A 13166-nucleotide genomic window follows, 5' to 3' on the forward strand; every position below is an offset into this window, starting at 1 on the left:
GGTGGGCGGTCTCCCAGTGTGTGGGGCAGTGGGAGGGCGGCCGCGAGCGAGGGTGTGCGCGGTTCCTTGGGGGTGGGGAGCTTTTAAAAGTTCAGTGTGAATCAGGTGACATTTCCCACCTTCTGAAACCCTTCCCAATTATCTGGTGGAGGTGCCCGAAATCAAAGCGGCAGGAGGGGAATCGCCGAGTTCTTATTTGCGTAGGAGCGAGAGGGAGGGGGCAGGAGACCCGGGCGCGGGGGGGTGGGGTGGGGGGGACGCTTCGGGGGTGGGGAGTGGGGAAGAACACCCACTTCAAGTCCTGCACGCCGCCGCTCGCTGGCAGCGCCGGCGCGCCCGGGGTGGTGTGTGTGTGTGTGTGTGTGTGTGTGAGTGTGTGTGTGTCTGGCGCGGTGTGGGCGCTGGAGGCGGCGGCGGGCAGGGCGGAGCGGAGCCGGGCGGCAGGGCGGGAGTTGATCGCAACGCTGCTCCTCCGCTCCAGGAAGACTTCGCAAACGCCCGGAGAGCCCCGAGCTGCCTTAATACCCCGCCGGAGGTCCGGTCGCTGCCGTGTTAGGCCCCCGCAGCCTGGAGGCGGGACCCCGCGACGTTGTCTGTCTGGGTCTGCGCGTGCCGAGCGCCGCGGCCACCCCCGAGCCCAGGGTTGTGGCTGGGAACCCCGGGCCCCGGCACCTTCCACCCCGGGCAGAACCTGGCGGAGACGCGGCCCACCGTCTCGACGAGTTAGAAGCAAACAAAAATGTTTAACACCTCGGGCCGGGCCTCCCCCCCACCGTCACAGTCTCGCCCTCTCCTTTTCTTTTCTCCCCTTTCGCTTCCCAGCTTCTGGAGGAGTCGGAGCCCGGAGCGGGGGCGCCGACGTAGGCGGTCTACCCCCCTTCCGCGGCTCGGAGACTCCCCAGTTTCTGTCCTGTGTCTGTCTCTCTCACTCCCAGTCTCCTCAGTCTCTCTCGGTTCGCGGAATAAAAAAGATTGCAACATCGATAATGAACTTCTGTAGCCTCAGTTTATTAAGCACAGTGCCTGGCATTCTTCGCTGAAAGTTGGCGGGTCTCTCATTTATAACATTTTTGGCACCGCTGAATGAAACAGAGGAGGCGATATTTCCTTTTATATAAAACGATTACTTCACGGAAAATGCTATATTGTTTATTTCAAAGCTGCCTTTTAAATTTCTATTCTTTTCGCTTCTGGAGCCCGAAGAACAGACAGTGAAGTATGCAGACAAAATTCTTGGACATTCGCAGGTCCCTGGGATTTTGTTCTACGGATTTCAAATCCGCCCCTCTTCGCCCCCCACCCGCCGACCTCCCCCCTCCCCGCCAGACTGACCCCCCTCCCAACGCCTCCTCTCGCCCTCCCACCCCACAACTTCCACCACCCGCCTCCCACCCTCTCCACAACTGCAAATAACTCAGTGATAACAGATTTTTTTCCACCAACTGCAGGAGATAGTGCTAATCTTTTAATAAAAGATCCCATTACAATGGGATCTGTCTGGACAGACTATAATAGATCCCGAAATACAGCCGTGCTAATATTAGAAGACAGTTGTTTGGGTGCCTCTCAGACGGGCCCAAGCCCCCCTTTGAAAGTGGGCATGAATCACAAAGCCCCGCGGCCGCCGCACCTGCACTGCGCGCATTCGGTGCAGCAGGCTGGTAAAAACGGGTGACCTCGCCGCTGCTTTTCGCTTTATAATTACCGTCCCGAGGACGAGAGAGGAGGGGCGCGGGCGGTCCGGGCGGGGTGGGGTGGGGGCGCTGGCTTTTGCTCACTTCAGACGGCTCTGGGGGCTCCACATCCTTCTTAATCTTTCCAGATTTATTCTTCCCCTCTCTCTTCCCTCTTCTCTCTTTCCCTCCCGTCCGCCCACCCCTTCTCTTTTCTCTTTCCCTCCCTCTCCCCCGACTCTGCTCCCAGTCTCCCCGCTTTTCCCTCCCCTCTTTCTTTTCCCGTCTTCCTTTCTCTCTTCCCTCCAATGCAGCATTAATGTAGAGTTGTTTAGTGCCCTCTAATGGCAGACGACATTAACAATTAATAGCAAACTGTCCCCTTTGCAGGAGCCGACACTCCATGGCAGAGTTCCAAAGTTGAATTTATTTCTTCTTTATTCAGGCAGATGGATATAGTGCTTATATAGTAATGTGCTGGAGGGAAAGTTTGTTTTCTCCCTTTCAAGTCCTCTTTCCCAGGGAAAACTTGGTTGAAAGAAAGGGGAAACCTAACAATGATTTTTACTAAACTATTTTTTTTTAATCAGGGAGGGGTATGGTTATAGATTTGTCTTTTAATAGCAGCAAGAGATACAGCTTCTGTTTTATCAAAGTTTATCAAATGTGTATCTAGGGTTGGGAAATAAATTCGATATTCAAAATATATAAATGATCTTAGATGGCTGGATCTCACGGCAGTGCTACCAATAGCCATTAAACATTTTAAGACCCAAATGTAATTACATGATTTTATATTGTCTCCTGTTTAAGTATATTTCTTGGTCCTGAATCTTCTGTAGCCTCTGGAAGCTGAAATTTTTCACTTTTGGGCCATGCAAACCATTTAAATTCCCTCCTGCTTGTGAAGTCATCTTGCCTAGAGGGCTGTGGGATCATATTTTAATGCATTGTTTATTTTCTCAATACTTTTGGGAAGATCATTTTAAAGACCACAATTTCCTCTTATTTTATAACCATATAGCAGTGAAAATAGTGATGTAACTTGAATGTTCTCATTATAATTTAACTTATTCATTCACTATACATGTGCACCCAGAATATATTGACATAAAAAGAGCATACACAGTATGACTTTTGAGGGTAGTCTATGTGGCTAAATTAAAATTAGAATAAAAGTAATTTTGAGGGTTTAAAGATTTTTGAATTTTTGAATTTTTGGTTTTTAAGATAGTTTGTGTATATAGAAACAACTCATATCACAAGACCTTTCTGAATTAGCTTAATCCAAGGTATGATCACACAATTCCAGTATGATGGGTAAAAAGAAAAAATTCTGTTCCTATTTTATTCTTTTTAAAAAAAAATTATTTATTTCTGGCTATGCTGGGTCTTCGTTGCTGTGTTCGGGCTTTCTGTTGTTTCAGAGCACAGGCTCTAGGTGAGTGGACTTCAGTAGCTGTGTGTGGCACTTAGGCTCAGTAGTTGTGGTACATGGGCTTAGTTGCCCCATGGCATGTGGGATCTTCCCCAACCAGGGATCAAATCTGTGTCCCTTGCATTGGCAGGCAGATCCTTAGCCACTGGACCACCAGGGAAGTCCCCTATTTTATTCTTTGTCTACATAGTGCCAAGTGCTCAGACCAGACATTTGACTAAATTCACCACATTGACTAGTTGCTTTGGCATCATGTGATTGTCTAGGCCAAAGCAGACACAGTTGCTTTTATTGTAAAAAATGCCACCACTCACAGGAGTGATCAAGCGTACCAGAGGAGTACCAGAGGCAGACCCAATACAGGATTACTTCTTGCCGAAAAGAAGGTAGCTCTGCCGGTCAGGGTTGAGGTCATAGGCAAACACACTGTGGAAAACATAAGTGCTGTGTTGCTTTGCCTTTGTGAATAAGCAGTTTGGTGTTTGTTTAGTGATACAAGCTCATCCTGTTTTTCAGCTGCACCTTGGATAGTATTGATCTGTTTGGGAGAATGTCTGCCCCTAATCGGCACAGATCAGTCATCAAGATTCTTGTTGGCCTGGCGTTATTTTCTAGCCGGTTGTAGGAAATGAGACACAGGTCAATATGGTCTCACCCGAGCCTCCTGCTAGCATCAGCAAAAGAGTCGTCCAATTTCTGGGGTATGAAATGGTATCACACCTGTTTGGTGACATCACAGAAAAACAGCTGCTATTTCTTTTACTGTTTTATCTCCTATAAATGTTAAATTTTGGGTTTGTAGATGTCTAAATGTCAAGGGGACATTTTAAAATAAAAGTGCCTTCTTTCATTTTTGTTGTATGCTTCCAAGTTTGACTTCTTATTTTTTCCCTTTCTGCTCTGCCAAAAAAGTAAATGTAAATTATGAGAAATACAATAGGACCACTTTGTAACTGACTTTCTGGGCAGTGCACAAAAAGACTGCTGTTCTCTGATTGTTTTTTGTCAGCTTCAAAAGCTATCTTCCTTCTGAAGTTTATAAATTTAAAATATTAGAGTTTAGCAAATAATTCAATCTAGCTCCCAAGATACCTATTTTAATTAAATCCTATGAAATGGTTGTTTGAACCAGAACTGACCTGGTTAAATTTTAGTCCCTAAAAAAAGGAATATGGAAGGGGTATGTGAGGTTACATAGGGAAAATTTGGAAGTCATGGAGTAGCTTTTGCTCTTTGCCTTAAAATTAAACGTCGTATGTTTTTTTGAAGTTAGGTATTTTCCCAAATGATATTAAGATTTCCAATGCAAATAATCAATCTTGATTAAACAGGAGAATTTAAGCACTTGAGAAATAGACTGAAGTGATATTAAAATCAGATTTTATTCTTCTGGGTACAAAGACGGTTACTTAGTGTGTCTTTGGTGTTGTGTAACATCATAGGCTAGATGAGGATTGGGGGTAGTGGTAATAGCTCTGTATTGGCTGAATTGTTGCAGAACTAAAAAGTTAAGAAATGTGAGTACATAAAAGCAATGTTTATTCAAGATGTCCAAACCATCAGTTAACTTTTTAAAAATGTGATTAGAATATATACTTTTAAAATACGGTATTGAGAAAACAAACGATTCTTACCTGAATTGTTCTCTTTCCAATGTTGCTTTTATGTTATAAAGTCAGTGTTTTATAACAGCCTTTTCTTTTTGATACTACTTGTTTCTAATATTTTATTCCTTATACTCTCCTTCGATTTCAGAAATATTTTGTGTTTTTACAAGTCACCTATGCTATGTGGGGCATAGTCACGTAAACCAGTCATAGAAGCGTGTTCAAGTTTAACACAACTAAGTCTTTCAAACAGACCTTAGTAAAGAATTAAAACCATGCCTTAGGGTAGGAATGTTATATGGGATTAATACAAACTAAATAGTTTATGTATTTTAGTTCACTTTGACAATACAAATGATTCATATATTGTATATGACTGAAAATATCAGCTTGTGACCTGATTCTATTTATGATTTCCCCTGAATGGAAAGTGTGAGAAGAGCAAATCAGTACTTGTTGTTCTGTATCCGGACTTTGTGACTGAAACAATGTGTCAATCAAAGTAAGAGCCACCTTTGGATTACTCATTGGTTGAATGTGAACTGATTTGCTGTAGTTACTTCTGTGTATTTTGGTTTTAATTACCTCCTTTTAGCTTTCCATAGAGTAGCAGTGGTTTGCACATTTACTAATTAGTTCTTTTCTGAGTGTTTTGCTAATCAATATTGCAGTTAGTAGTTGATATAATCACTGATCATTGATGTTGTCATCTGTATTTTTTTTGACATGAATCTTGTTTCATTTCTGATGTCTATTTGGCCCCAAATGTGAAATATTGTTTTTGACAGGTCTAAAGTTCACAACCAGTCCATCCTAAAGGAAATCAGTCCTGAACTTTCTTTGGAAGGACTGATGTTGAAGCTAAAACTCCAATACTTTGGCCACCTGATGCAAAGAGCTGACCTATTTGAAAAGACCCTGATACTGAGGACGATTTAAGGCAGGAGGAGAAGGGGACGACAGATGATGAGATGGTTGGATGGCATCGCCGACTTGATGGACATGAATTTGAGTGGACTCTGGAAGTTGGTGATGGACAGGGAGGCCTGGCGTGCTTCGATTCATGGGGTTGCAAGGAATAGGACATGACTGAGCAACTGAACTGAAAGTTCACAAGACACTTAGACGTGACTTTATATATCCTATTGCATCCTTTATAGACTTTTAATTAATCATCTTTCTTTGAAGAATAATTCATTCCAAACCTATTTTGTACTTTGCATCTCCTAAGTTTGGATCTATCTTTGGGTTTTCTGCTTTGTTCTGGTCATCTATTTGTTGATCCTATGTCGGTCTCAGAATCTTGACTGCTATGAGGAAGTTAGGTAATGTAATTCCTTCAACTTCTTTCTTTTTTAAGATTGCAATTACATTATATACAATTGAATATTGTAGTTGTGTTTTCATATAAATTTTAGAATACATTTGTTCAATTTTATGTGCACACACAAAATGTTTGATGGGATTATGATTGGGATAGATCAATTTAGGGAGAATTGAAATTTTAAAGTAACTATGTGCCACATATGGATAACTTAAAGAAACACAAAACATTTCTGAAATTGAAGGGGATTATAAGGAATCAAATATTAGAAACAAGTAGTATCAAAAAGAAAGGGCTGTCCATGATTGACTGATCCAAAAGCAACATTGAAAAGAGTCTTCAGGAGATGGGAAGCGCAACCCACTCCAGTATTCTTGCCTGGAAAAGTCCATGAACAGAAGAGCCTGGTGGGCTGCAGTCCATGGGGTTACATGACAGAGCATGCACATGAGGGAGGTGGAGGAAGATGGGTTGGTAGCAATAAGCAGAGGTAGAACTAAAAGAAAGAAAAGAGTCTTCAAAACCATGAACATGGTATATCTTTTCCATTTACTTAAGTTTTAATTGTTTTCAACTATGGATGGCTGGATGGCATCACCGACTCGATGGACATGAGTCTGAGTGAACCCCGGGAGTTGGTGATGGACTGGGAGGCCTGGCGTGCTGCGATTCATGGGGTCTCAAAGAGTCAGACACGACTGAGTGACTGAACTGAACTGATGGTTTGTAGATCCATTTTGTATTTTAACAGTAATTGAAAAACCATGCAGAAATAGAATAATAAATACAGTTTCCAGCTCTTCACCTCAAAGGATCTCGATGAGTTATAAAGAATTCCTAGTGCACGCTTATACATGTCTTCAATACTTTTTAAGGCTGATTACCTATGGTCAGTTAAAAAGAATGTATTGAACACACTTTCCAGGAGTGGTGTACTAATTCATCAAAACCTCTTGCACGCATTTTTTGGGTGTCTGTTTTAAACCACAGTCACTCCTTTAAATGAATAATTTTTGTCACTTGTGAGATTTATACCCACTGAATATTAAAAATGATCTTTTACTGGTGAGTGTTCTATTGAATATTATTTCATGCTTTTCACGTGAATAGGTTCCTACTCAAAACAATCCATCACTGGGACTTTCCTGGCGGTTCAGTGGTTAAGACTCCATGCTTCCAATGCAGGGGGCACAAGTTCAATCTCTGGTTGGGAAACTGGGTTCCCACATGCTGTGCAGCAAAAACAAAACAAAACAAAAACAATCCATCGTAGTGCTTGAATTTTGAGTGGTGGAAACATGCAGTTCCCATTGTGCCAACATTTGGGTGACAGTTACTTTCTGCTGTATTCCTTACTGGAGAGCTACATCATCTTTTCATTTGCCTTTGCTTTTCCCAATTCATTCATCCTCCCTGTGGTTTCCTTTCCTCTTATATCTCATTTTCCATCCACCAGAAGGATTAGCACTGTAACCCCAAATTGTACCTTTTGCAGCATATATTGGCTTATTTTCTCATGTAAATGCTACATTCAAGAGTAAACTATACTTTGTATTGTTTATCCAACAGTACTATTAAATATTTAACAATGGGTTGAGGTCAAATGGTGATGACACAACACGTGGAAATACAGAACAGATGATGCATTAGGTGTTGAAATAAATTATTTCAACACGCGGTGAGCCTTGCTATTTTTTTGGACTAGAATAGGAATATGTATATTATGAAGACTAGTAGATGAATGACTTAGAGGCAGTTTTGGTCAGTGTCTGCTTAATCTCCCATAAATAGTCATTCTTTTAGCAATATAAAATTGTTAGTATATAGAAGAGGCTCATTTATTTGGTTTTCCAATACATTAGTTAAATGATTCTTCTGAACTAGTCCTAGTGTGATTTCCCTGCAAATAAGGAAAGGAAAATCATCAACAGGAACCATGTGTTAATGGCTCACATGCTGGGCAGATGGAAACATAGTGTAGAAGAATTATTCAGTTGAGATCATTTTGGCCCCAAGACTTCTTTGCTTTAATAGAAAACATTGATTTGGCCAGCCAGATGACACAACCATCACACTGTCAACATTTTCATCTTTGCCAGAGTACCAGATTTCCTGAAGAAATCTTTAGGCAGTGATTCCTAACTTTTTCTTAATCACAGTCCATCTGAGAAGCTGTTGAAAGATATGAACCATCTCCCTAGAATAGTGCATAGACACAAACATATATATACCTACACAATATTTTGCATGCATTTTTAGGGAGGCCCTAAGCATTTTGAAATTCATGCATGGAACATTGTAGGGTACCATGGACCCCAGATTGAGATGCCTAAGTTTGAAAGATCCAGTTGGTAGATGGTCTGATTATTCTGCCAGTACACTCCAATGTGTCTACTTCTTTTTTAAGAATCATTCAGACTACAGTCAGTGTATCCTCCCTGGAATAATTTCCTGTATTAGTGTGTTTTACAAAAGGAACCAATGTCACCATTAAAACATCTGTTTTGAGAGGGTTCAACACACACCCACACACTGATAATGCATCTATCTATGATTTTTCCTTTAATAATAGCTAACATGTATTAGTGAGCTAAGTTGGTAAAGAATCTGCCTGCAATGCAGGAAATCTGGGTTTGATCCCTGAGTCGGGAAGATCCTCTGGAGAAGGAAATGGCAATCCACTCCCAGTATTTCTTGCCTGGAGAATCCAAAGGACAGAGGAGCCTGGCAGGCTACAGTCCATGGGGTCACAAGAGTCGGACACAACTTAGTGACTGAACCCCCACCCCCACCATGTATTAGTGTCTATTACATGCCAGGAACTTGAAATATATCATTTCTGTTTTCTTAACTACCTTTCCAGACAGATATTATTATTGCCATTTCCAAGATCTCTCCACAAAATTGGACAAAGCTGAGCCAGGAAAACTTTATAGCTCAGCATTTAGGAAGGGATTGTATTTTAGGTATTCCAGGAAGTAATGAGCAAAAGAAACAGCTCCATAATTACTACTATATTCTAAACAACTTAACATACTTTGACAGATAATTTTTTTTTACTGTTATGCATAAAACCTGCTGTTGAGGACTTCCCTGGTGGTTCAGTGGTCAAGAATTTGCCAGCCAATGCAGGGGATTTGGTTTGATACCCGATCCTGGAAGGTATCAGGGCGACTAAGTCTGTGCACCATAACTACTGAGCCTCTCTTTCTAGAGCCCATGCTCCATAGTAAGAGAAGCCACCACAACGAGAAGATTGTGCACTATAACGAAAACCCAGTTCAGCCCCCCCCCCCCAAAAAAAAGAAGAAAAAGATATTTGCAGTTGAGGCACACAAAATACACTAGTGCAAATAGCCTGAAGTCTTTCTGTGGCTTAGTTTTCAACATAATTTCAACAAATATCCAGTCAATCTTCAGATTCTGTGACAGAGAGAGCAGCAAGCAAGGCAAATCTAGTCGGTTGCAGCTTTCTTTGAACTTTTGAGATAGCAGAGAAGATAGATATTAAATAAGTGCACATAATAACTGTGATGAGGATGGCCAGGGAAAGTCCTCCTAACAAAGTGACATGCAGCTGAGACCTTACTTTTGAGGAACAGTTAGTCAGGAGAAGGTGGTACTTGGAGGAGATGGTGAAAGAGTATTTGCAAAGCCCATGCAGCAAGAGAGAAATAATTTGAAGAACCAAAAAATGTTAGTAAAGGCCAAAATATGTGCTTTGAGAGGAAAAGTGAAAATTGAGGAGTGGGAGAAGTTGATGGTGCAGATTATATAGGCTCTTATAAAAACCAAGCGTTCACTGGTTTTCCAGAAGAAATCCACTGGAATATTATAAGTAAGGGGTGGCATGAGTCATTCTTCACTTAGAAATGCTCTCCCTGCCTGAACTGCGGAGATAGATTTGAAAGGCAGTAGCAGTGGTGAATGTGGGAACAGTGTCAGCCCAAGAAAATGTTCTTGGGCTCCAAAATCACTGCGGATGGTGACTGCAGTTACAAAATTAAAAGATGCTTGCTCTTTGGAAGGTAGCTATGTCAAACCTAGACAGTGTTTTAAAAAGCAGAGACATCATTTTGCCGACAAAGGTCCGTCTAGTCAAAGCTATGGTTTTTCCAGTAGTCATGTATGGATGTGAGAGTTGGAGCATAAAGAAGGCTGAGTGCCAAAGAATCGATGCTTTCAAACTGGTGCTGGAGAAGATTCTTGAGAGTCCCTTGGACACAAGGAGATCAAACCAGTCCATCCTAAAGGAAAGCAACCCTGAATATTTATTGGAAGAACTAATGCTGAAGCTGAAGCTCCAGTACTTTGGCCACCTGATGTGAAGAGCTGACTCATTGGAAAAGACTCTGATGCTGGGAAAAATTGAGGACAGGAGGAGAACGGGGCAACAGAGGATGAGATGGTTGGATGGCATTACTGACTCAATAGACATGAGTTTGAGAATACTCAGGGAGTTAGTGATCCACAGAGAAGTCTGGAGTGCTGCAGTTCATGGGGTCACAAAGAGTTGGACACGACTTAGCAACTGAACCGCAACTGCACTGGTGAAAGGCTGTCTTAGGATGTCATCCCAGCAGCAGAACTCTATCGGGGCTGACACTTGGGTTGAAGAGAGGATCGATTCAGAGACAATGAAGAGGTGCAATTGATAGGTTCTGTCTGAACTATCAGACAGAATGGGGGTGGTGAGGGTTTCTGGTACCAATAAGTGAGTGGGTGGTGGTATCATTTCCTGAGAGAAACAGCAATGGAGGAAGAGCAGGTTTCTGTTTGGGACTAGTCTTAAAGGAGCCTGTGGGATTCAAGAAATTTTGAATGCTCTGAATTGCCAAAGTCATCTTTATGAACAAATCTCATACGGGTAGCACAAGACTGTCTTCCTTTCTGACCCTGAAAACAGGCAAATCTACTTAGATATGACCAATTACAACCAAGAATACAAAGCACTTTGGGATGAACTAACCAAACAAATGAATGAGAATGGGTGGTAGTTTCATAAACCAATTCCAAGAAAATACATGCTCCCCTTTGCACTTTCTAAGCACTAACTTTAAAGGGTAGCAGCATCTCAATATATAAAACTTGCAATGATAACATGGCAGTTCATGTTATCCATCTTCAGCTACTAAGGATAATTATTCATACACTAAACAGCATTTATTTTGTCAACAGAATTGAGTACAACTGAGTTATAATTGATAGCAAAACCATTAGCTGAATGATTGATGGAAAATTGACATTTATGTCAATATGTTTATATTCTCACTAATATTTGTGTTTCCAGTCTTGAGCTATAATGAATAATACTGCTGTGAACATACTCATACAAGCTGATGTGTGTTATACATTTTCATTTATATTTAATACTTAGGAATACTACATATAAATTTACCTAGAAGTGAAATTACTGGATCATAACTGTATGTTAAACTTTTTGAGATACTACCAAATTGTTTTCCAAACATTACTTTGAAAATTGTTTCTGGCATTTTATACTCCATTAGCAAAGTATGAGTGTTCCAATTTCCCCACATTTTTTTTTTGCCAATTCTTATTATTAACTGACTTTTTGCTTATAACCATCTTAGTAGGTGTAAAGTGGTAGCTCCTGTTCATTGTTTTTCAAAAGTAATAAATTCTGAAGTGAAGTGAAGTGAAGTTGCTCAGTCGTGTCCGACTCTATGTGACCCCATGGACAGTAGCCTACCAGGCTCCGCTGTCCATGGGATTTTCCAGGCAAGAATACTGGAGTGGGCTGCCTAAAATCATTTAAAGAGATTCTGTAATGAGAAAACAAATGACAGCAAGCTGTACATTTCAGGTAAAGAAATAAAAATGCACAACAGAGAACTTTGGTACTTGTACATTCAGATGAGGAAAGTATATGATCTGTGAGCGTGCGTGCTCAGTCTTGTCTGACCTTTTGGGACCCCCATGGACTAGAGACCCGCAGGCTTCTCTGTCCATTGAATTTTCTTGACAAGAATACTGCAGAGGGTTACTATTTCCTACTCCAGGGGAATCTCCTGGACCCAGGGATCAAAACTGCATCTTCCTGCATTGGCAGGAGGATTCTTTAGCACTGAGCTCCTGGGAAGCCCTATATAACCTGCAGCACAATATAAATGATCTAGGAATAAAATGGAGAAGGCGAGGGCACCCCACTCAGTACTCTTGCCTGGAAAATCCCATGGACGGAGGAGCCTGGTAGGCTGCAGTCCATGGGGTCACTAGGAGTGGGACATGACTGAGTGACTTCATTTTCACTTTTCACTTTCATGCATTGGAGAAGGAAATGGCAACCCACTCCAGTGTTCTTGCCTGGAGAATCCCAGGGACGGGGGAGCCTGGTTGGCTGCCGTCTATGGGGTCACACAGAGTCGGACACGACTGAAGTGACTTAGTAGCAGCAGTAGCAGCAGCAGGAATAAAACACATTTCCCAGGTAGAGTGAAAAACTGTAAGATTTTATAAAAGAAAGCAGTTTCCCATCAACCCAGAAAGACCCAAAAGTCTTGCTAGTAAAGCACTATGTGGAGTTGAGGGAGGAAGGGGAAGAGTAAATTTCCAAAGCTGGTCATTTGATTTTTGTCTATGACATAATTCCTTATGTCCTGCTTCTTTCTATTTGTGGCTTTGAGTCATTTTGCAATTGAGTTTTAACATTATATTAATTTTTTATTTTGTGATTTTTAACTTAAATTAAAACGATTTTCATGGTACCATGAAAATCTTGATTTCTTATATCATTAATAAATCATTTATCTTCCCTTTTCCATGTTTTAAAGGATATGGTTTCAAAACCTTGCTTTTCTATGTTATAAAAGATTTAAAACCGTTTTTAAAAAATGTTTTCTCTTAGAATTTGTTCTTTAGATTTTGGCCTTCTATGTGGAGAAAAGTTCTTTTTCACCAGGTTGGATTTGGAAAAAAGAGGAGAGAATTTACTGAAGCAGAAACACAGTGGAAGGGTAATGGTATGTCTTGGTAACTTAGCAAAACACAAAACATTTTTTCTTTCCCTGAGTACAAAAGTAATAAAGAACATTTGGAAAATATAGTAAAGGAGAAAATTGAAATCATGTGTTTCCTTACCACCCAGAGATAACAGTTATTAA

The sequence above is a fragment of the Ovis aries genome, chromosome 16, assembly GCF_016772045.2.
Source record: "Ovis aries strain OAR_USU_Benz2616 breed Rambouillet chromosome 16, ARS-UI_Ramb_v3.0, whole genome shotgun sequence".
Lineage (NCBI taxonomy): Eukaryota > Metazoa > Chordata > Mammalia > Artiodactyla > Bovidae > Ovis > Ovis aries.